This window comes from Ixodes scapularis, unplaced genomic scaffold (genome assembly GCF_016920785.2).
Source record: "Ixodes scapularis isolate PalLabHiFi unplaced genomic scaffold, ASM1692078v2 PGA_scaffold1__304_contigs__length_218370807, whole genome shotgun sequence".
NCBI classification, from domain to species: domain Eukaryota; kingdom Metazoa; phylum Arthropoda; class Arachnida; order Ixodida; family Ixodidae; genus Ixodes; species Ixodes scapularis.
This window is the reverse complement of record NW_024609846.1, coordinates 182,921,975-182,946,502: the sequence shown is the minus strand read 5'-3', so window position 1 is coordinate 182,946,502 and position 24,528 is coordinate 182,921,975. Positions and strand designations below refer to the sequence as shown.

The 24,528-nt window shown below is 48.8% G+C and overlaps 1 pseudogene; it reads left to right on the top strand.

Moving 5' to 3' along the window:
- Nucleotides 1–9,035: 9,035 nt before the first annotated feature.
- The window catches only part of LOC115326233, a 29,771-nt pseudogene continuing 14,278 nt past the window's right edge, over nucleotides 9,036–24,528 (top strand).

The following is a 24,528-nucleotide window of genomic DNA, read 5'->3' as shown; positions in this document are numbered from 1 at the left end:
CTGGGGAGGGACCTCCTCGATTCCCACCCCCCCCCCCCCCCCCTGATCTTCAAAGAGAACAGACGTTAACGCGTACCTACCGAATTTACACGAACTCCGTCGAAGTTCTAGAACAACTGTCAACACCAACGACCGAAGATGCTACCGCTGTGGAAATCCGTAAACGCCTTCAAATGCTTCAAGAATTGGGCGCGTATGTTCAGATCCTCTGGACGCCAGACCATACCGGGGTCGCAGGAGGAAACGCTGCAACACATGCAGCCGCCACGCAGGCACGTGGGAGCAGCCGTAACTACAACCCCACCCTCCTTACACATCCCCTTCAAAATTCCCTATTTGACCTTGTGACGCCTCGGAGTTTTCTTCACTATCTACGTACGCGTATCAGCAAAGGTAGTAAGGATTGCCTCCAGAGGGCGACACTCGAAGCCTTTTTCTCCCCCATCGACAAATACACGCGCACGCAAGAAGTATTTCTCAGCAAAATCATGACTAACGCTGCATATTATCCAAAAATGGCCCCCTATCGACCTCACTATTCCCCTGAGCTGCCCTCAATTCCAGAAGACAGCGAAAGCAGACCTCCTTCACCTTATATGTATGGGATTGCTCCGCATTCACGACAGGCCGGGACACGAGTGTATACATCCCCCGTTCCGACCATGCAACCGTTGCTCAACACTTCTTCGATCAACCAGCCAGTAAACACTCTCTCGCCACTTTTGGTAGCGTTAGGGGTCTGACCAGGATAGTGTAGGCTGACTTACTCTTTCGATTTCACTGCTCTAGGATACCCTGCATGACTTAGGTGCTGTAGAAGACACCGAAGACCAAAGACGGCGGAGCTGATGCGACTTCCGTAGAAACCAGACAGTCCACCCCCTTCCCTCAACCCCCTAACCCCCACAGCGGCCTTGTGCCATTCTCCCTCCCAAAGGATCAATAAATAAATAAATAAATGGAACATGGTCTCAGTGTGAGATTTATAAAGGGCATTGTAGATAGCTCTCACGATTTTTTTTTTGGAAGAAGGTAAAATTTACAAAGATTGCTTTCCGTGGTTTTACCCCAGACAATGGTGCAATAACTTACGTGTGGAAAAATAGCAAATTATAAATAATTATTTTAACTGCAATTGCAAAATTTGAGTTGTTTCGGTACGTCGAACAATTTTGAAATCAAATAATTAATATGACTGTCTCATGACATATAAGTAGAAAAAACTACACCCAGCATTTTAAAGTTATTCACAATTTCCATGAACCTTTAATTAAATAAGATTTGTCCGGTCCGTATAAACTTGTTTATTTTTAGGACGAAAGATAATAGCCTTCGTTTTATCAGTGTTATGGCTCAGTCCGGCTATCCAGTGCCCATGTCTCTAACCTTAGTAAAGTAAAATTAACAGCCCCTACACGCTCATCACTGTTCAAGGAGCAGAAAAATATCCTGGCGTCGTAAGCATACATTGCAAGTTGTGGTCGGTTTGCCTTGCTGCATACCCGACCCGAGGAATAACACGGAGCCAACGGTTTCAACAACAAGAAACTACATTTAATGGGACATGGACGAGACGATTAATATGGTTACCAGCGGCGCCTGAGTCCAGGCAGCGACTCCCCGTGCGCCGCCTCTGATCTGCCTTATCAAGGCGGCGCATCCGATGTGCGCGTGGCTGGCGTGACGTCGCCGCCACGCGGGAAAAGTTCGGCTTGAGCCTCGCAGTCGGGCAACTTGGCTTGGGAGCCGCCAGGGTGCCCACACTTCCCCCCCCCCTCAAGCTTCGTCCGGCATGTCGATGACGGAGACGTTGTGGGCGTCAGGGGGTGGATGGCGCTGTTGGGCGGACTGACGTTTAAGTCCGGCCGGCGCCTGCTGGACGAGCGCGGCGGCTGCTGACGAGCGCGGCGGCTCGGTCAGCTCCAGCTTGTCGCTTGTTCGGGATCAGGGCTCCACCAGGTGGCTGCTTTGCCCGTGGTCCTGTAGAGGGTGGCCGCGGTCCACGATGAGACCAGCCGCCGTGTCGTTCAGATGGCGGGTGTGGCGACGGTTTTGTCCATGAGTCAGCTTCGTAGAAAACATGGAAGCAGACGACATGGGACTCTGTTGAGGGCTGAGCCTGACGTTATTTTCGGACCCCTTCCAGAAAGTTTGAAATAACGGATCTGAGGTGGGCACACAATCTTCTCCCCCCTCTCTTGAAAAAGGGGCAGATCCGTGGAAGTAGAAAACTACCCCCAAAATGCGAAAGAGGCCAAGGAGACAAAAAAAAAGTTCCTCTCTCTTTGGTGTCACCGACGTCGCAGGTTATACCGCCGCCTTGGTGGAGACAAGGGGGTTTCCGGAACGGGACTGCCGTCAGTGTCGTTCCGGTCCTGCGAGGAATCTTCGTCTTCTGCTTGGAAAAATCGTTTAAGGTCGGTGACATGAACAGGTCCGGTTTCCTCACTAGACTCACAGTTAACTAGTTTATAAGTGAGTGGCGAGCACTTTTCACGCACGCGAAACGGACCTTCCCACCTGTTGGCGAGGGAGGCTGCGAAGCCTCGAGCGGCGTCACTCAGTGGGTGAGTACGCCGGAGTACAAAATCTCCCACCTCGAACTGCAAGTCACGTCGCCCCCGGTTGTACTGTTCAGCCTGCTGTACCCGGGCGACGTCGAGATTTTCTCTGGCCTCTCGAAGGTTATCGGAGAAGCGCTTTCGCAGGTCCTCTGCGAACTTCACGTAGGGGCGAGGCCTTCCTCCAGACTCTGTAGAAAGGAGGCTGTTAGAAAGCGGGAATGCGAGCTCCTTGCCGAAATTTAATTGGGCAGGAGTGAGACCCGTTGACCGATTAGTGGTTGTACGGGTTTCGAATGCCAGCTCGGGCAGTTCCGCGTCCCAGTCCTTGTGGCGCTCGGTGTAGGCCACTAGCATCATCTTAAGGTTTCGATTTACCCTTTCCGTGATGTTTGCTTGCGGGTGGTACGGGGAAGTTCTTTTGTGCTTGATTCCCAGTACCGCGCATACGTCCACAAACACCTTACTCGTGAGATAGGAGGCATTATCGCTTACAAGCTGTGCAGGAAAGCCAAACCTAGCGAATGTTTCGAGTAGACACTCCCAGATTTTTTGCGAATCTAGCTTCCGCAAAGGGAATAACTCGACCCACTTCGTGAAGTGGTCGGTTACCACGAATAAGTACTGGTTACCCCGGGTACTACGTGGGAAGGGGCCCATGACGTCACAGCAACAAATCTGCCAAGGGCTCTGACTCGCGATTGGTTGCATTAGACCGGGGGGCTGGCCACCACGTGGTTTTGCCTTCTGGCACACCGAGCAGCTACGAGCGTATCGGAGCACATCCTGCCTCATGCCTGGCCAGGTAGCAATTTGGGATAACTTTTCGTAAGTCTTGCTCCCACTGCTGTGTCCTGCCAAGGCAGAGTCATGCATGTATCGGATGAAAAGCTTACGTAGCTTGCGGGGTATCACGGTCCGGAATGCCGAGCCATCCGGATCGTCGTCGGCCTGGGGGATGTAGCGCAGCAGGAGGCCGTCGTCGCTCATCAAGTAGGAGTCGAACTCCTCGTCACTTGGGCGGTCGGCTGGACCTCTTGCTGCCAGCCAAGCGGACACGCGTTGGCAGAGTCCGTCATCCAGCTGCGCCTTGCGAAGCTCCTCGCGGCTCACCAATGTACCCCACCGTGAATCTGGGGATCCTCGTGTCGTGGCCGCGACGGTCACCAAGCCATGGGTATCCTGCGAGTGTTCCTCGGGAAGTGGAGCACGAGAAAGCGCATCAGCAACTTTGTTAGTTGACCCCGGGCGGTACACAATGGAGTAGTCGTACTGTTGTAGCGTAAGCGCCCAACGAGCAAGACGTCCAGCTGGATTCTTAAGTCCCCTTAGCCATGATAGCGCTAAGTGATCAGATTGAATCTGGAACGTTGCGCCATCTAGGTACATATCGAAGCGCTTCAAAGCATGAATAATGGCGAGACATTCACGTTCTGCGACACTGTAGTTGCGCTCGGCTGAAGTTAGCGTGTGGCTCGTGAAAGCGACTGGCCGAAGCACACCGCCATACTCCTGCAGCAATACAGCACCCAGGCCACAGTCGCTTGCATCTGTCTGCAGAACGAACGGCTTGTTCAAGTCTGGGAGCTGTAAACAAGCGTTGTCAGGCACGGCTTTTGAAAGGGCTGCGAATGCGCATTCTTGTTGTTCGGCCCAACACCACTTGACGCCTTTTTTTAGGAGGTGATTTAGCGGTTGCGATATCTCGGAACAGTGTGGAATGAAATCCCTGTAGAACGCAATCATTCCGAGGTATCTTTGTAGGCTCTTTACGTCATGTGGGCTTGGGTATTCCGTTAGCGCGCGCAACTTATCTTCGTTGGGGCGGAGCGTGCCGTTATCCACAACGAATCCAAGGAGGTTAATCTTGGGCGCGGCTAACTGAACCTTTCCGGGATGAATCGTGAGCCCAGCATTACGCATTCGCTCAAGTACAATGCGAAGGTGCTCGACATGCTCTTCGATAGTTCTCGAGAAAACAACCACGTCATCCATGTATGCCATGGCAAATTCGTACTTCGAGTTCCCAAGTACAACATCCATCAGGCGTTGAAAACTGGCTGGAGAGTTAGACAAGCCAAACGGCAGTCGGGTGAACTCGAACAACCCTCTGTGGCAGATGAAAGCCGTTTTTGGAACGTCTGATGGGTGAATCTCTATCTGAAGGAACCGGCGACTGCAATCCAGCGTTGTAAACACGGTCGCGTTACCGAGCGCGTACATCACGGAGGAAATGCTGGGGAAAGGGTAGCTGTCTCGTACGGACACATCGTTAAGCCGCCTGTAATCCACACAGAGTCTGGCTGTTCCGTCTTTTTTCGGGGCGAGAACAACGGGGAATGCCCAGGGGCTCTTCGACTCACGTACTGAACCGGTGTCGATCATTTCCTCGAGCGCCGCATCAAGGAGTGCCCTTTTGTGGACGCTGATCGGTCGAGGGTTGCACCTCCGAGGCGGCGCGTCACCGGTTTCAATACGGTGCAGCAGAATGTCAGTCTTTCCAGGTGTTTCCGTGAACATCGGTGAGAAAGACTCCAGGACGGCTTGCAGCTCCTGCTTCTGCTGGCTGCTTGCGGGGCACTTTCGCAACGATTCTCGAACGCCGGCAGGCAAGACGTCTGGCACCGTGGTGAAGTGGGCTGCAGTGGTCGAGTTAGGGATGCAGTCCTCCCTTTTGGTAAACGGAGTCAGCTCCGGTTGTTGTCCCAGCCGGTATCCACCACCAGAAAAGTCGAGTGTCATGCTTTCGCCTGTAATGAAATCTCGGCCCAAGATCACAGGTACCACAAGTCCTGGCATATAAAGAAATCGCTGACGTCGTTTTTTTCCATTAAACCGAATCTGCAGCCTCACGGCTCCTCCAGCTGTTATCGCTGTACCAGAAGCTAGCTGCAAACGGGTTTCGCACTCCCGGAGGCTTATCTTTTTTGCTTTGCAGAGTTCGAAAACGAAATCCCCTATGAGCGAGATAGCGGCCCCAGAATCCAAAAGTGCGGCAATGGGAAAATCGAGCAGTGATATTGTCATGCGCGGTTCAATGATGTTAGGCTCGGGCTGGATTCGACATACCGATGGAATCTGTGCCGCGGCCTGACCGCTCCCAGGGACTGCACCGGCCGTCGGCGAGTGGCTGTCTGCTTTCAGCGTCGCCGGCCGTAGTAGTTTCCCTGGTTGTTTTGGTTCCGGCCCTTTGCCGCCGTCTCGTGCCACCTCTTGTTTGTAGTGTCCAGAAGCCTTGGACACTGCTTTCGGTGATGGCCGGGCTGCTCGCACTCGTAGCAGCAGTCCGACGACAGTTGCCTGCTTAGGCCACCGGCACCGAGGTGCCCGTCGGACCGCCTCCAGTGATCGGATAAGGAACCACTATGGGAGGGCCTCCACCAGGCTTGCGACTGGCTGTTGTCAGGAGGGCTTGTTCCGTTGCGGCGGGGGTCAATGCTGCTGGGCTGCGGGTTTGCGACCGCACCGTGCCAGTTTTCGCCAGCACTTGCAGGAGCAGACTTATGAAGATGGTTCGCTTGGGTGGTGATCTCCGTTGGGCCCCAGCTTACGATAGGGCACGGCCAACGACCTCCCACCTGTCGCGGCGACCCCCGCCCGAAACCCTCACGGGCCTCGCTGTGACCTCCGGGGACCTCTCGGCGAGAGTTAGGCGAACATACGCTTATCCCGCACGGGATATCACCATGCATGCCACGCCAACTCTCCTGGTTGACGTGGTGGGGAAGGGAGGTCTCGTTCGGACAGTCCACTTGCGTGGAGGCCTCGGGGCCCCGCCATGCGCATGCCGGTTCGAGCGCGTACTTGGCTGGTGGCGGCGGCACGTAGTTCCGCTCGGCATGAAGAGCTTCCTCGATGAGGCGGGCGCCCCGGGCTAGCTCTTCAAGGGTCTCAAAGGTGCGGTTGATCAGGTAGACGTGGTACCTGGGGTGACACTGTCTTCTGACCCGAGCTACTCTGTCCGACTCCGGTGACTTCGGGTCCGCCCTCTTGAAGAGCTCCTGCATGACCCGAACGTACCGGACCAGACTTTCATCCGGGTGCTGCGTCCTTGCCTCGAGCTCTCGGAGAATCTGCGTCGCGTAGCCTGCAGGCAGGAACTCTTCGCGAAGCCTTGTCTTGAAGTCCGCCAGGCTGGTGAAGGGCGCCTGTGACCCCAACCAGCACCTGGCGCTGGCTTGCAACGCCAGCGGGACAATCCGCTCCACGATGAACGCTTCCGAGGCACCGGAGGCAAGGTGGTACGTCTGCAGCTCGCCCAGGAAGTCTGCCACGGACTTGACGTCGTCGTACCCCATGTAGACCGGAACAGTCAAGTGTGGTCTGGGCTCTCGCGGTGGGGTTTCCTGCTGGCCAGGCGTGTTAGCCAGGCGCTGCATCACGGAGTCGCACATCTCCGTGACCTTCGTGAGCAGGTTCATTTGTGCTGCTGCGGCCATCGCGGCTTCCTGCTCCCGCGTGAGCATGCCTGCGAGCACAAAAAAAGAAACGCCCCCAAAAACCCAACACAAGCGCGCAAAACGATTGCCGCGTTCACAAAGACACGGTCACAAACACGCCAATACAACAAACGTAGACGTGACGGAAGCACGAAACAACGATAGGAAACACGGGGAATATGAAAAAGGCTTACCGAAAGAAGAAACCAAGCCCCGTGAAATTCCTGCGAGTGGGTAGCATACCACGGTTGGGCGCCATTGTGGTCGGTTTGCCTTGCTGCATACCCGACCCGAAGAATAACACGGAGCCAACGGTTTCAACAACAAGAAACTACATTTAATGGGACATGGACGAGACGATTAACATGGTTACCAGCGGCGCCTGAGTCCAGGCAGCGACTCCCCGTGCGCCGCCTCTGATCTGCCTTATCAAGGCGGCGCATCCGATGTGCGCGTGGCTGGCGTGACGTCGCCGCCACGCGGGAAAAGTTCGGCTTGAGCCTCGCAGTCGGGCAACTTGGCTTGGGAGCCGCCAGGGTGCCCACAAAGTTCAGCATCCATATTCAAGATATGGTTGATTTTATAGTTAAAAAGAACACGCCCCAGTATGCTTTCCTGTGGAACACATGAAATTATATCTTTCTGTTCCGATGAATTTCCAGACATGTTAACAAATTGAAAGCGGTAACTCAAATATGAAGTAACGAGTAATAAAGGTAGACCTCGAATACCACAGTAATCGAGTTTACTTAGTAGAATGTAATGGTTGACAAAGTCAAATGCTTTGGAAAAATCAACAAACTCGCCAGCTATCAGTTTTCTGGCCTCCAAAGTTTGTAGCACATACTATTTTATAACTAACAAAGCTAACTCCGTTGAACGGCGTTTCCTGAAACCTAATTGAGATGGTGACAGTAAATCATACTTATTTGAGAAATGTGCGAGACGGGACTGTATAACTTTTCCTATGCCTTCGGAAAATATTGGAAAGATTGAGATTAAAACTTGTTGTTGGCCTAGTTAGTTCATGATGCAGTCTTGAAGTTTTTTGCGCGACAAGCGAGTAGACACGGACAAGCTTGGCCGTGTCTACTCGCTTGTGATTGTCCCTTGTGTCGCGCAAAAAAACTTCTGGATTGAGATTGGTACACAATGGCTAAAATAGGTTTTTTTTTCCTTTCTTATATAAAACGGATACTTCTGCTAGCTCTAGGAAATATACCAGATGAAAAAACATGAATTTAAAATGTGCGCTACTACGGTGAAAGTGTGTCAGTAACGTGCTTTAATGGGAGTATTTGTATATCGTCACAATCGAACTTAGATTATTTTTAACTGTATAAAAGTAAAACAATATCCCGGCATTCGTAACAGGTTCCAGAAATATAAAAGAACTATTACGGCTGCCTATGTATTTGCGCAGGTCAGAGTTACAGTTCGCAGTAACTAAATTTGCAAAGTTTTTACGGAAGTCGTTGGCTAATGAGAGTCCACTTAAACTTAGACCGCCTCGTTCAATGCCATCAGCAGGCTGACGGCTTGAACTGCGATCTAGATCACAAATCAATTTCGTACGGCAACTAGCATCGTTAAAACAGACTTCTTCCTATCTCAAATACTCTACTCTAGATACTGTACCTCAAATACTTTTTGAAGTATCTTGGTATCTTGCAAATACCTTTGATCGAGAGTATTTGATACTCTACTTTAATTAAAATTCCGAGTATCTTGTACTCCTTACCTTAAATACATTTTTGACATTCCACCATTTTCCGAGTTTTTCGGTATGAAGTGGCGTGGGCGTGGCAAGAGCAGACGTGCACATTCTTTCGAGCGACCAAATCCTGTTGCTAGTTCCGATTAGCTACAGTGACTTTGACTGACCTCGTGAAAACGTCGCTTTTTTGCCGATTGTGACTCATATTTCAGCCCAAATTTCGTACAATGAAGGTTCTCCCCTCGGCCTTCCCAAAGCCGCCTTTTGTTTCTATTCGCGACCCCAAATCACGATAGGGGGCGCCGCTGCATTTTCAAAATGGCCGAGTTAGTGAGGGTCGGTTGGACGGCGAGAGCCCTGCTCCTTACGAGTATTTTGGAATATGCTAACGCTACGAAATAATCGCGACGCTACAAGGAAGCAGACCTTCTGTTACAGGACGGGCATCTGTTTCTTTGCGGCAAAACATCGTCTTCCGAGGACAACGTTGAAATATTGGCGTTGTGCCTCGCAACGAGCAGCGTCAGAGGCGATCCGCATGAGATCACTGTAAAACTTGTCGCGGGAGATGGCCTAAAGTTCCGCGTGGACAGTGCCGTCTGCTCGTGCGTGGCGGGATCATCAGAATGCTGCAAGCACGCTGTCACCACGCTTCTTCACTGCAACAGGTAGGCACCTAGCAGCCTGGACAACACGGTATGGCTAGCGCGAGTTCAGTGTAGTCTTGCGGCGGCTCTGATTATTGCTCGCTCGTATCTCATGACCGCCGGCGCGTCGCATACTGATATCGCACGCAGGTGTCGCCGCTTTGAAACACGATAACGATTTTCACGGTGGTGGTTAAAACGCGTGCGTAGGGCAGCCCCTAAGTGTTTCTCTGTTGCCGGCGCCGGGTTTCATAGGCGCACAGAGCGTCGGCGCGATCGTAGCACGGTCCCATTTTTAAACCAACGAACCTGTTTCTAGCATGACAGTATTTCGCTTGTATGATGCACTGTATCGCATACTCAAAGCACAGTACAGACGCGTCACTGATTACGTGTAAGCCGTGCGAGTTCTATAGTTTCGGTTTCATTTCACAGAAAGGGAATCCAGCATCTGGAAGATCTCAGCTGCACTGACAAGAAGTGCGCGTGGAAAAAGATCGATGGAAAGGCGTTGTATGGCGATCCTGTGCCGTACAAGTTGTTCTGCCATGTAAAGAAGCTCTGACCTACGCTGGAGCCTTCACCTGAGGCGCAGGCAGCTATCCTCAAGCAGCTGACAGGCGCCTGCTTTAATTCTGCGCTCGCCAAGCATAGGTAGGAACAAATTCATCTTATAAGTGCCTATTACTCTGCACGCCCGTCCTGAGACACAGGTAGGTGTCCCCCGCCTAGATTTGAGTGTTGCTAAGTGCCAAAAACAAACCATATTGGTTACATTTTTTTGTCACATATTGAATATTTAGAGGTCGGTAAGCACGTTGCATCTTATCAGCATATTCCTATGGTGTCTAACTGTTATCTCAGGTGGCAGTAGCTGCGACTTAATCGCATCGAATCCAGTTGTCGCGTTCAATGCAGTCATGTAAACGGCATAATGTGCTAGGGAAGCGTATTGTATTCAAGTTGCTAGACAGAGGTAGATTCAGACGGCAAATGCTCATTCATTCAACCCATGCAAACAGAAGTTATATCGAATTTTGGAATGGAAAGGATTATGGGAAGGCTCTGGCTGCGGAGAGCGGTCCCGGGAGGTCGCCCGCAGTTTTCTCCCGAGAAGAAACGCAAACTTTTATTACCAAACTAAGTGAGCGGGATATAGTTGAGCTGCTCGGTGAGGGCGGCCCCTGTTCAAGCCTTGCAAGATACAACTTGCACGACCGAGGGAGTCCCTAGAGGCTTCGACACAAGCACAAACAACGAGCTCCGAGCACAGCATGGTAACGCAGAACGAGTAGCTCCTGCCTCGGTTACCGTTCTTGGCTGCGCCAGAGCTTTTCGGCTTTGGGGTCCGGTCGCAGTTCGCAAGGTTTGGCGAAGAGAAGCAAGGTTGAGTCCCCGGAGTGGTTGGAAAAGATCTCGCTCGCCACGCCGTGTGCATGCACATCGCCTCTGACCCAAAGTGGCCCGGTGGCCCGACCCGGAGCCCACAACCTTTGTGTTTTGATGTTTCTTCCGTTTCGTAACTTCTTGTACAGCATCGAAGACAGCTTGCACAATCTTTACGCTCGCCGAAAGCGTTGAAAGGCCTTCACGTGCGATGCACCGGAAAAGTTGGTCACGGGGTGCGGCCGGTGCCGGAAACGCAGCTTTAACTTCGAGCTTTGGCCGGCGTGGCGCCACCTTTGCATAGGGCTTGGTGCACATTCATGTAAAACTTTCCGCGTCGGCTTCATTCGAAGGACGATTGGGGTCGATGTGCTGAAGTCCTATTCATGTAAACGCGGCTATGAATGTTACTTAGTTGCACCGATTCAAGTTGTCGCATTCAGTGTGGTCATGTACACGGAATAATGCGCTAAGGAATTGCTTCGCATTCAAGTTGATAGACGGAGGTAGATAGAGATGGCAGATGCGCATTCATTCAGCCCGTGTAAGCGGAGGTCGCATCGCATTTCGGAACGGGGAGGCTTATGGGAAGGCGCCCGCTGCAAGAGCGAGTGAACAGCTGAGAACATGGTGGCGGCCAACCTCTTCGGCGGTGCGGAGAGCGGTCCTGTGTTGTCGCCCGCAGTTTTCTCCCAGGGAGAAACGCAAGCTTTTATTGCCTTCATAAGTGAGCGAAAATAGCTGAGCTACTCGATGAGGGCAGCCCCCGTCCAAGCCGACTTGCGCGTCCGAGGGAGCCCCAAGGCTTCGGCGCAAGCACGAACGACGCCGAGAGCTCCGAGCACTGCGTGGTAGCGCAGAACGAGCAGCTCCTACCTCGGTGCCGTTCCTGGCTGCGCCGGAGCCTTTCGGCCCCCGGTTTGTCCGGTCGCAGCTAGCGAGGCGATGCGCTGTAGCTTCCTTAGGGCGTTTGGAAACGATCTTGCTCGCCACAGCGTGTGCATACGCGTCTCCTCTGGTCCAGAGTGCCACGACGGCCCGGAGCCCAAAACGCTTGGGTTTTGATGTTTTTCCGTGTCATAACTTCTTCCACAGCATCAAAGACAGCGGGCACAATCTTTATCTCTAATCTTTACGTTCACCGAAAGCGTCGAGAGGCCTTCACATGCAATGCACCGGAAAACATCGCGTGGTGCGGCTGGTGCCGGAAACGCAGCTTTAGCTTTGAGATTTGACACGGTGTGGCACCACCTTCGCGTAGGGCTTGGTGTGCATTCATGTAAACGTTGCCGCGTCGATTTCATTTGAAGAACGATCGGAGTTGATATGCTGAAGTCGCATTCATGCCAACGTGGCTAGTGGGAGCCTTCAAAGCTGGCGGTTGGGAGCGATGTCAGAGCTAATTGTGCTGAATGGGCACACTTGGCCAATGTAAAGCCGTATTTGCTGTTTGTGTTCCACCTGCTCATTTCTTCATTGGTGGATGTCAAATTACCGTAAAATACCAAGAAAGCGCCTCCTCAAAATATGAAGATAATAGCATAAATTAAGGGATGAGCGCTTGTTTGGTGAGTTTTACTTACCGTAAAATACCAAGCAAAAATGCCCACTCAAAATTTGGAGATAATCAAGAAAAACGTGGGGATGGGCGCTTGTTAGGTGATCAATTCTAAATATATATGTACCGAGCAAGCTAGCTGTCTTCTGCCTATTGAGCAACCACCTAGGTGTCGCCGCACCTGTCATCAGCTGGCTCGTGGGGCAGCATCGCATTGAGCATAGTCGTCACCTTCCGGCCCTGAACCAGCTGGAAGAGCATCACACCAGTCGTATCTTTCAATGCCGTTGTAGGCAAACGTGACTTAGCGTAATACCTCGTCCCACGTCTTGTGCTCCACATCGACATACATGGAAGTCATGTCGGCGATGGCCTTGTTCAAACGCTCTTTCGGCCCGTTGGTCTGCAGGTGGTACACAGTGGTGCGACGATGGCTGGTGTGTCTGAGCCGAAGGATTTCTTGAATTAGCTCCGCCACAAACGAGGATCCTCAGTCTGTGAACAGATCCTTGGCAGCGCTGTGTCGGGGGACACTGCACTTGACGAAGAATTTGGCGACTTTCACAGCAGTTTCCAACGGGAGGGCTTTCTTCGCGGCATATCATGCAACGTAATCCATTGCGTCGATTATCCACCTGTTTCCTCGCATTAGTGGTGGGAATAGTCTAAGCAAGTTCATTCCGATCTGCTGGAATGGTGTTGTCATTGGCAACCGGTTGCAAGCCCTTTGTCTTTTGTTGTGGTAAAAATTTGCCAGTAAACATTAGTTTCTTCACTTCTACCCCGTACCTTCACGAAATTGTCACAAATGACAAATTACGAGGCAGTGAAGAACTGAAGAAACTAAAGTATACTGGCGAACCTGTGCCACAACAGAAAACAGACAGCAGGCCTCGCGGGTGTTGATGTCGGCGATAACGATGCATAGAAGTGCATAGTTCCTGAACGATAACTCTGTCGTTCGGGAGCTATGCCACTCTGAACATAAACAAACAACACGGTTCTCCAACCTTCTAAAATCATCCACTTTAGGTTTAAAAAAAGATAAGATGTTATGCAGTGGTGGGAGTCATACCCGAGCGACATGCGCGTGAGGCAATTAAGAGCGCTGCCGGCTCGACTGGGTCTGATCGCGGCAATATGTCAAGAAGGCCATACCTACCGACCTCCGGCAAAAAGTGAGGTTGTAAATTAATGCGCGTAACCCGTAAGATTTCTTTTCCTACTACTTACAAATTGAATAACATATCATTAGAACCTGTTGACTCTTACAGGTATCTGGGTGTAATCCTTAGCTCTGATCTTTCTTGGAATCTGCATGCTGCTTACGTGACTAATTACGCTAACCGCATGCTTGGTTATCTTAAACGGAACTTTTATCTGGCCCCTTCATCCTTAAAGCTTTTTCTTTATAAAACTCTAGTACGCTCTAAACTTGAATGTGAAGCTTCCATCTGGGATCCGGATACGACCTACCTTAGTGACCCAATCGAATCCATTCAAAATAAATCCGCACGTTTCATACTAACTAATTATAACCGTACCGCAAGCGTGACATTATGAAGAACATTTTACTTTCACCCAGCCTCGCACATCGCCGTAAAATTTCTGGCATTTGTCTTTTTCACAAAATATTCCACCACAACCCGGTACTCAGAAATCAGCTATTAACCCCACCATCCTTCCTTTCAGCACGTCTAGATCATCAGCACAAAGTAGGAGTTCTTTCTTGCCGCTATAAGAAATATTTTAACTCATTCATCCTGAGAGTCACAAAAGAATGGAACCAGTTACCTCCATCCCTTGCATCTATTGTTGATTGTGACCTTTTTCGCACAAGTGTTAGTAACAATGTTTTTCCTATTACTTAACTAATGTTTCACTGTTGTTTCATGCTATTTTTGTTTTGTTTGTTTTTCCCACTCCCCTCTGTAATGCTTCTGGCCCTGAGGCTAAAATAAATAAATAAATAAATAAATATGCCCCTGGTATGTTTTAACCTTCCTCATTGCTTTCTGTCTCCTTTCATAACAATTTAAGGAAGTCTATTCTTCAGGTAGTTGAACTTTTCATGTGATTTTATTAAAGTTTATGAACAGTAACTTTACGAATATGGTGTCGCAATATTATGAGGGCCTAATAAGCCGTTCTATCAAAGGTAATGGGTGGCATTACTCAGTGATAAGTAGTGACTGTTGCCATGTCTATTTATTTTATTGCTTAATGGCAGCCACATGTTTTGGTTTAATTTCAGTTTTGTCTATGTATCAGAAACCTTGAGATTTGACTTACAGTAACTTTCAAACATTGTTCGCTGAGCCTTCAATACATAGACGCAAGATTTAGTGTATTGTTTACATACTGAATCCAATTGTTTTTTTTTGTTTTTTTTTCTTTTTACAGGAGGAGGAGGCGGGCCGATCGGTCATGCAGGTGAGCTAAAAATGTAGTTGTTTATCCTTTGTCGACTAAGTACAGTACAAAGGCTGTTTCACACAGTTAACATTGAGTGAGATTGCAACTGCTTACGGCTAGATGTGACCACCTAGCTTCCCTCTACCGAAGTAGGAAAGCTGTCCTAGCTTTCCTTTGCTCACTGTAAGTATGAGATTACGCTGAAATGCCGCTTTGTTGTTTTGTTTACATACTTGTCTGTGTGTGTGCTGCAATCCAGTGCAGGAATCTGCGCCTAGGAAGTGTGTGTGTGTTCGACTCTTCGAGGATGGCATTCATAACTGACTGAAAATACCGACCGGACAAGTATTTTCCGGTTTACTTCTTTTTATCCTACCATTGGCCACATGTTGAAGGGTGGCTAGGCTTAATGGGTCGGGTGATGATCCCGTAAGCATAAGGGGAAAGTTTGCTCTGCTTGGTTGTGCTGAGTGGAATGATGTCGCTGATCGGGTGGGGATACCGGCGTTGGGAGAGCGGCAAATGCGGTGATGTGATTTCTGCACAATTTGCGCCAAAGTGCTTACCCTGCTACATTTGACCAAAATGTGAGGAATTTGCGGCAACATTGCACCAGAACTTAAGTTCACTTAAAAAATACTGAAAATATAACAGTTGCAGGCCTCGCTACTGGGCCGGATCGTTAGGGTAGGCTCGTGCGGGTTTTCAGGACTTTCGATAATCTCCTCAAATAACTTATTATTCGATTTCATTTAGCACCAAGCACTGCCAGTACTCGGAAGTTTCACAATAAGTCTCGTGGTCTGTTCTGGTGGGTTACTTAGCTTTGTCGAGTGCGCTTCTCACCGCATACTGGTGTGCTGCAGTGAACCGACAATTGCGAACTAGGCGTCGCGATGTTGTGTGTTTTGCTTCGCCGCAGCGCACCCGCGTGCTAACGGAAAAGGTCCTCCTCCAGAGCGAGACGTGGTCCAAGCTTTTGTAGGTTTATTTTTTATGCTTTGTTTTTCATCTGAATTATGCATTGCAGCTTTGTTACAACCCCTTCATAGAACTTGAAGGACACATAAATCTAAGTGTCAAAAATGATTGTATTTTAACATTTGTTCATTGGGATTACGTACCTAAAATAATCATTTACGGCAGTTTGCGCTGTCCTTCATCAGTCGTCTTCTTGTTACCGTGTCCGGTGCTTCCACACGCAACTAAACAGCTCGTATTTGCTCTCCTAATATTTGCCGTCTCTCCTCCACACATTTGCAGCGATATAAATTAAAATGAAGTGTGCGGTTATGCTCCAAAAGCTCTTTTTGCTTCTCCAAAATGAACTTTTGGCTGCTCCAATAGCTGGTTCAAAATGACTATGACCAATCACATCACTGCAAATACTTTGGTCTTTCAGTTCCAATTTCTGAGGTAAAAAGAATTTAGCACAAATGTTTTGTCGTGGTACTCGGCAAAGCCAGCTTTCGCTATGATCGCAATAATGCATGTTGATTCAACGCTGTTTTTGCTTTCCTCCCTGCTTTGTAATCGCACCATTCGCCAAACACACTGGATCTGTTGAAAAATATGGCCCGTTTGTTATCATCAATTTTTATTTCAACGAGGGTTTGAAAATATCAAGAACAATTTTTATTACATCCCATTGGCCGTCGCCATTGTTTGGGTAAGTTCCAACTAAAACTCATTACTTGCCGGGTGCCTTATTATTGCAACTACGTTCGCTGGTGTGTCGCCGGCACAACATTCGCTTCACCAAGAGGGGCCACATGCACCGCACAACAGCTTGTTGATCGTTTTGTGTTGCCGAAAGCTGTCACTTCTACCCATAGGCGACAGAGGAAGCAAGGAAGAGACTTTTCGTGTTTCCCCAGCTTCCCTATGATGGGTTGCGCATGTCGTAGTGAGCGGTCGTAGTTACACTCGCCCGCAACTATGGGAACGAGCCTTAACCTCGGACTAGTATGTGCAGTATGTACGAATTAAAATGTAGCAAGTGCAGTAAGTAAGATAATCTCAGATTTAACAATGGACCAGCATTTGGATGACTGTACAAACATCGCTCTCATAGTAGCTTGGTGTTTCACATCCCATTATTATACAGGCAAGCTGGAACAGTGTGGGGTCTGCATAAGACAAGTATTTCAATAAAATGTACACTAGACATGAGCGTTTTTTCTGTGTTTCATAGTAAAGAAAAACAAGCAAAGTTCACGTTGCAGAATCTCTATGCATCACTTTTGCTTGAGCCACTGTCATGAGACTCTATTTGATCATGTTCACTGTATAGCTTGGCTTGTGGTCTATTTCCAGTGCCTCAGAACCGTCAAGGCTGGACGAGAAGTACCGGCAGGTCATAGAGTGCGCCGAAGGCAGTGATTTTTTGGCAAGGCTTGACGCAGTTCCGGCCTCTCCTCCGGAAGGCTGCTCTTCTTTCTACAATCAGCAAGTCGCTGTCTCTGTTGAAAGAGCCGCTCTCATGCTTCGTGACACAAAAGAGAACAAGGCAGCCTGGATGATGCAACGTCGCTGCCGGATTACACGCAAGTGTATTGTGTATTAATAACTAGTAATGGGACAAATCTTTATCTAGATAAGGATTCAAAAGAACAACCAAACATTGAGTCTTGGAAAGGTTTGGATAACTGCTATACTGTAATTGCATACGTTTCAACTGTTTATAACGTGAAACATTAAAAATGTTAAAAATAATCAAAGTTTTAAGATAAATATTTTATTTGGAAACTACCAATCCTCTAGTTGCTTTTCCACACGGTAGGTGCAGCTCACTTTCAAAAAAGGCTTTCGGACTACGGAAAGTTCAAGAACTCCCTTGTTCCCTCGCAGTTCTGCCTAGTCATGGTGAATTTGTCTGCATTTTTCTCGAGTGCCCACACCATGCAGAGAGCAAAAGGTTTAATAGTTCAAACCAAAGCGGAAGAGCATTCACTTGGTTTCCTCCCATAGAAACCGGTTCACTTGATGAACGAAGCTTTACTGAGTTATCAGATAAGCGACATTGGTCTTATTTAATCAGGATGTACACCCGGGAGCAAAAGCCTGGCTACCATGCAAGTGCTTCGGTGCCTGCTTTTGTAGTTTCCAAACTCATGTTCCAGGGCGTGTCATGTATGACCTAAGAAGCATGCCTGGTGCATTAAATTAGTGCTGCCTGTAGCCCGACATGCAATAGCCGCGTCCCACTAAAGCGACAGACAGCAACAAACGACAGCGACACACGACAACGAGCGACAGACGACGCCGACAGACAGCCTGTTTGTAGGAGTCCGCCGTCCCACCTGGCGGAAACGACGCAGAACACGGGGGCAAGGAAACTCTTTTCCTATTGGGACTGGAGCTGTCTTCAAAATACACAGAGAAACAGAGTCTGGCGACGCGGTTTTTGTGTTTTGCTCTTTGGGTATAAAACGCGGCGACAAACACGGTGAAAGTGGAGACGATTACTTTATTTCTTGATTAAAGCTTCCGGTTCTGTTCATTTGCCGTTGGCGACTTTCCGTAAACAGTCGTGACAATCGACACCAAACTTTTTCCGAACTAGAAATACCCTAATCGTTCCTTTTTTCGGCCGTTCAAGGCATTCTAGGTGAGCGCTTCGGAGTTTCACGCTGATTTTGAGGATGTTTATAACTTCAAATTCGAATAACCGAGGGCAGGCGTTTATTGGTAGACAATACGGCATCCCGATGATCACAGAACGTGATGACAAATCTCTCGTCTGCCGGAATGGCTTGCCGCGGAACGTCGTATCCTACTTCGTGGTGAGCGGTCTTACTTTGGTCAGTCCTCGCACAAGGGTGTAGCCATCCTGATGCAGGGGCGTAGACTTCGGCGTCTTGAAGTACCACCTCGCGCACCAAGTTGTCGCGAGCAAAACCAGCCACAGCGAATTCCCTTTTGCAACACGACCGCCCGGCGCCAGCCAGCCAGCAAGCCGCGCCCGCGACCACTACGTGCAATCGAGGGACCGGAACTGCGGGGCCGGGAACGAGGAATGGCCGCCAAGGGCCTCTCGTTCCGGGAGGAAGGGTAGAAGGGTGGGAAGGGAGGCAACTGAAGGCATAAACGAGCGAGGAGGATAAATTTGTCTCCGAGAGATGTTCCTCAGTGGGACTGCTTGCTGCGCTTCAAGTCCAACGACAGACAAGAACTCGTCCGTCGTCGATTGTTTGTCGGCGACTGTCGCGGTTGTCGGTCGTTGCAGTGGGACAGCATCGGCGACACGGAACTTTGTGGTGTTTGTCGCTCTAGTGGGACGAGGCTACAAGAGAGGCGGATTTTGTTACGTTGTGTGCTGTATTTACTGGAATGTAAGCTACCCAAGCAGCACCAGAAAGTGAATTTCGATCGGCCGACGGTTGGCCAGTGTCTGGACAGCTTAGCCACTTTAAGTGCTTGGGCACCGGAGACATAAACATGGCCGGCAAGTGTCCGGCCACAAACTAGCTGTTTTTAGCTTGTCCGCCGGAGACATAAACACTGCCGGCAAGCGCCTGGCCAGAAGTGCTCATTTTCAGCTTGGCCGCCGGAGACATAAACACGGCCGGCAAGTGTTTGGCCAGCAGTGGTGATTTTCAGCTTGGCCGCCGGGGACATAAACACGGCCGGCAAGTGTTTGGCCAGAAGTGCTGTTTTTCAGCTTGGCCGCCGGGGACATAAACACGCCCGGCAAGTGTTTGGCCACAAGTGCTGATTTTTAGCTTGGCCGCCGGAGACATAAACACGGCCGGCAAGTGTTTGGCCAGTAGTGCTGATTTTCAGCTTGGCCGCCGGAAACATAAACACGGCCGGCGAGTGTTTGGCCAGCAGTGCTGATTTTCAGCTTGGCCGCCGGAGACATAAACACGGCCGGAGTGTTTGGCCAGCAGTGCTGATTTCCAGCTTGGCCGCCGGAAATATAAACACGGCCGGCGAGTGTTTGGCCAGAAGTGCTGATTCTCAGCTTGGCCGCCGTGGACGTAAACATGGCCGACAAGTGTTCGGCCAAAAGTGCTGATTTTCAGTTTCGCTGCAGGTAAACCCTTAATCTAAACTTTCATTGCGTTGACGAAACTTTGGCATAACGACGGGCAGCGAGAGAAGCATCATGAGCGAGTGGTTGGCAGGACATTAGTGCGTGCATCGCGCGAACACTGTTAGCGCAAGCAAACGATCACCGTTTTATTTAGTTTTTGTTTTCGTTAGACTTGAAAGGTTATTGTCTTAACTAGCACTGTCGTGTGATATGTTCATTTGGAACATTACTAGAAGTGGGAAAATATTGTGCTCGTCGTTGTTTTATGAAAATAAAATACGAAAGCAGCGCCGACGTCATCTCTCGCTGCGCGGCACTCTTATCGCGAATACCACATCCGCGATTTTTCGGTTAGTGCTCCAGATATTTACTTCCCAACTGCACTCGCAGAAAAAAAAGTTGTAGTCGGGTGCATCGGGCGCAGATGCTCCCCTTTCCTGGAAGACGCACCCTCCGTTACCCAGCCAGTGTACCTGTATACCGACCATAAGCCCTCTTCTCTACCTTAAAAACCTATCAATGCACTCAGCTTAGTAAACCGCCACGCTAGCTACGCACCCCGATCAGCTTGTGCTTGACTCGGATAAGATTGTATCTTTCAGGCTTTGTGTGTTTGGAAGAGCCTAAACAAGACGTCTCTCATATATTGATTAATTATATAATTGAGGTTGTGGGGATATTTATACAGCGTGTAGTTGGTCAGCCATTAAAGTTGCGACGAGTCACACGCTGTAGATGAGCAATTTAGCCAGTGCAGTACAACCGCTAGCCTGGGGTCTTCAACGTGCACCACGCAGTAGTGATACACGACCGCACGCCGGTACGATGCTCATCCAGATCGGAACGGGCAGGGGTGGGGCTCGAACCCAGGATCCCTGGGTTCTGCAGCGCGAGCTTTCGCTCCACGCGCGTCGAGCTGGGTGTGCGCTTCAGCCCACTCGGTCACCGATCTCCCCTATATTGATTAAACTTAAGCTAGCCTCAGTAATGTTTTATATAGGTGCTAGGATACTGATTTCCTGAGCCAACAAAAGCTAACAGCTTCAGTTAAAATCGCAACGGAAACGTTCAAAATCGAACCACATGCAAAAGAAAAAGAAAATTAACATCTCAACCTAGATGTGCAGAACGCTAATTTTGTTAACAACATGGTTGTTGGCGGGTGGTGGGCAACGCCGTGACGCTATTGACGCTATCGTGGTGATTGACGCCAGTGATGCTCGGCCGTACTACACAGTAAAATGTTTACACCATTAAGGGTGTAAAAGGGGTGTTGTAGCAACTTACACCCTCGGCTACACCCTTTTAACACCCTAAACCTAGGAATACAACCTAATAATTTTACCGAAAAAGGTGCTGTTTCCTGTTACACCCTACATTTAGTAAAGAATATGGGAAAGGTGTAGAAGAGGGTGCTAAATAAATAATGTGAAATGGTTTTGGAAAGCTTATATATGGCTCTGTACATAATGTACAGGTAAGATTTCTGCTTGAAAAGCAACAGTTGTTAGCAGTCTAGTTTCTCATAATGTCAGTTGTAATTCATGCAAATAGCTGATAATAAAGTGCCTCTTTTGCATACAATTTTTATGTTTGCCAACAAAATTTTATATATGAGTTCATATTTAATTTTCTTACAAATCACTCCATGCTCAGAAATCAGAAAGTAGGGTGAAATGCTCTATACTAGCATTTTTTACAAATATTTATTGATGGAAGTGTACAGTAAGAAAATCAGTCAGTCTCGAGTTTATATCTGGACACATGAAATCAAAATATTGTGAAAATGTTTGACAAATATTCATGACATGCTGCTAGAACCTGTCTCATGACCATGTCAGCCCGAGTAAAATATTCATTTGAGAATATGGTGACATGCACAAATACTCACACACATAAAGATGCAAATCCCATAATAAACCAGTCCGAGACATCCCATAAAAATGGCCTGTGGTCGTCTATGGGAAATTCAATGGGAGGCTATCACCCCCTCTAGCTTTGCATGGTCGGCCTTAAAAATGTATAGATACAGCTACAGCCAGCTATAGAAAAGTTTAGGGTCCTGTGTCTAAAGTCTCAGGGCTGTTTCAATAACAACAACAGCAATAATAATAATAATAATAATCATTAACTAGTGTTTTAACAGTGTCCAGGGACATCCAATTGTTCTTCTTGCGGGCGAAGTGCAATAGAACGAACAAACAGACGCTTGCGCGCTCGCAGTCGCACACATACACGCGCGCACGCACGTACACACGCAAGCACACGCGCAAACCCACGCCCGCGCGCAGACGCACACGCACGCACAACCAGAAACGCACACGCGCATGCACGCGGACGCATCCACACGCGCGCGCACAAACACACGCACGCGCATCAAACACACACACACACGCAAACAATTACGACGAAGGAAACGTTTCTTGAGTTAGTTTCGGTTTCGGTTTACACAAAAAAGAAACAACCTAAAGTTTAAATAAAACCTAAGATTTACTCACTTTTTGTAATGTTTTACGTTATTATTTTAGTGAAATTCTTATTGTTACTAATGTAATAATATTTTGCTTAGTATCGTTCTGAAAAAATAACAATAAATAAAAAGGAAAAGAGACTCTTGAAGACTGCGCAAGACCATCGCTATCGCAATCAGCTTCCGTTGGGCTCGGTTGAATGGTCGTTGAAGTTCCAAAGCTTGGTAGAAGAGCGTGTTGAAAGATGTGGTTGTGTTGTCCCTGTTTTAATTGTTTATTCTTTCTTCATCAACAACAAAAGTTCCAAAGGCTTCGGAAATCTCCTTTTTTTAACGTTTTAGCCGTTTTAGTGGATATTTTAAATATCTTCCTTACGAATACCGTGTTCAAGAATAACAATCGATGACTGATAGCTGGGAGACGCTGCGTCTTGCCAACGCCCGTAAGTTCAGAACCGCCCATGCACGACTCGTGCAAACGCCGGTTAGCAACTTTCTTTTGTTTCTGCGAAGTGGGCTGCTGTTTCAAACTTTGTCGTGTACCGTGTGCTTGCTAAGCTATGCTTGATTCTAACTATGCTTCTGCCCTGTGTTATTTCGTTATTTGAAAAGAGCGTATCTTCTTCAAAACCTGTGACTCGCTCCGCAGTGTGAGAAAGATTCCCGCGCGGCGGAACAGTGGGCATGTTCTTCGCGCCGTCGTGCGGCGCTCGTCCGACGACGCTTGTGCGGAGCATTCAAGTGCAGTCTGACGGCAGTTCAAGCATTCAGTCGCCGTCCCAAAGTGTCAATCACAGGTCATGCTAGTTCTGACATCTTGTCCTAACAGCCGCTCGCTACCGATTTGATTCATAAAGCGGGAGCGAGAAAAACGTTAGAAGAGCGAGCAGGCAACATGATTTTTTGCATAAGCTAATGCCTGTGCGTAGAGACGCGCGGTCTCTTCGTCATATTTCCGAGGGTAAAAGCGCTAAAAACAACGGACAAACAACGCCCTGTGTTTGTTTCTTTTACTTGTCCGTTGTTTTTAGAGGTTTCACCCTCGGAAATTAGGTATCTTCGCGTTTACCGAACCGGCACACTTTTTAAGTTTACGATTGTGTGATGCAAAAAATAAAAGGAGTTTAGATGTCACGTTTTTTAGTAGTGGCGAAAGCCCTTACAAAAATCAGAGCAGCTAGAAGAGCAAAACCATGAAAAAAGGCGGAAAAAGTTAACTAATGTCAAACCTGAATATTTGATGGAGTTCAAAGACTACCACCGTATCAACTCGCCCGGTTATTCTTTCTGTCAAAGAATAATAACCAACAGTAATAAACAAATAAATACCAACTATTAATTGGTTACAAAAACGTAATTGGTGCAGTGCAGCCATACGCTACTCTACTCTTTTGATAATAGGGAGTTTTAGTAGATCGTCTTCAAAGGCTCGCTACCGCTACGGGCGCGCGCTTCGGAGCATGCATTGAAGTGGCAGCGCGAGCTCCCGCTACGAACAGCGTGGCCCGAAGACACGATCTACTAAAACTCTCCGATATCAGGTAATGTGTAAATGTATAGGGCAGTTGATAGCAACCATTTATGCCCGACCCATTATATTGAGTTTTTTCTTTTTATAAAAGTTATATGAAAAAAAGTGTTCTTCCTAAAATGAGCCGCACCATTGAATGTACAATAGCGTGAAACGTTTATGTATGTTCTCACAGGGTGTCTACCAACCGGGAAAACCGGGAATTGTCAGGGAATTCTAAACCGTCTGGAAAATTCAGGGAATTGTCAGGGAAACTGCCAGAGATTTGTCTAAGTCAGGGGAAATGACTGATGAAAGCGGCAGAGTGGCTCGTGATTGAGTGCGATAGTACGTTGGAATTGCGTACGGCGTCTGTGGTCGGTTGCGTTAGTTTAGAGCGTAGAGAAAATCGGTAGCCACGGCAACGACATCAGTGCGCCGCCCTCGCAACGTTCGCCGTAATAGTTGGCCAGGACAGCGCTAGGCGGCGCGAGCTACCAACCGAAAGAACATTAACAATCGCTGTTTCTCCATGCTCGTATGCACAACTCGCGTACCGGTCTATTCGTGGGTCCTCGTGTTTTGGTTGGTGCTGTCGTCGCGCTCGGCTACGTCAGGCAGGTTTTGCCTCGTTTTCTAATGCGGCGGAATCCTTGATCCTCAGAGTGAGGTTATGCGAGCATCACCATGTCGTTGTCAAAGGAATGCTCTTTTATTATGGACTGGATCAACCCTGACATCTGTGAGCACGCAAGTTGGATTAGGCCTGTGCAGAACGATGCAAACA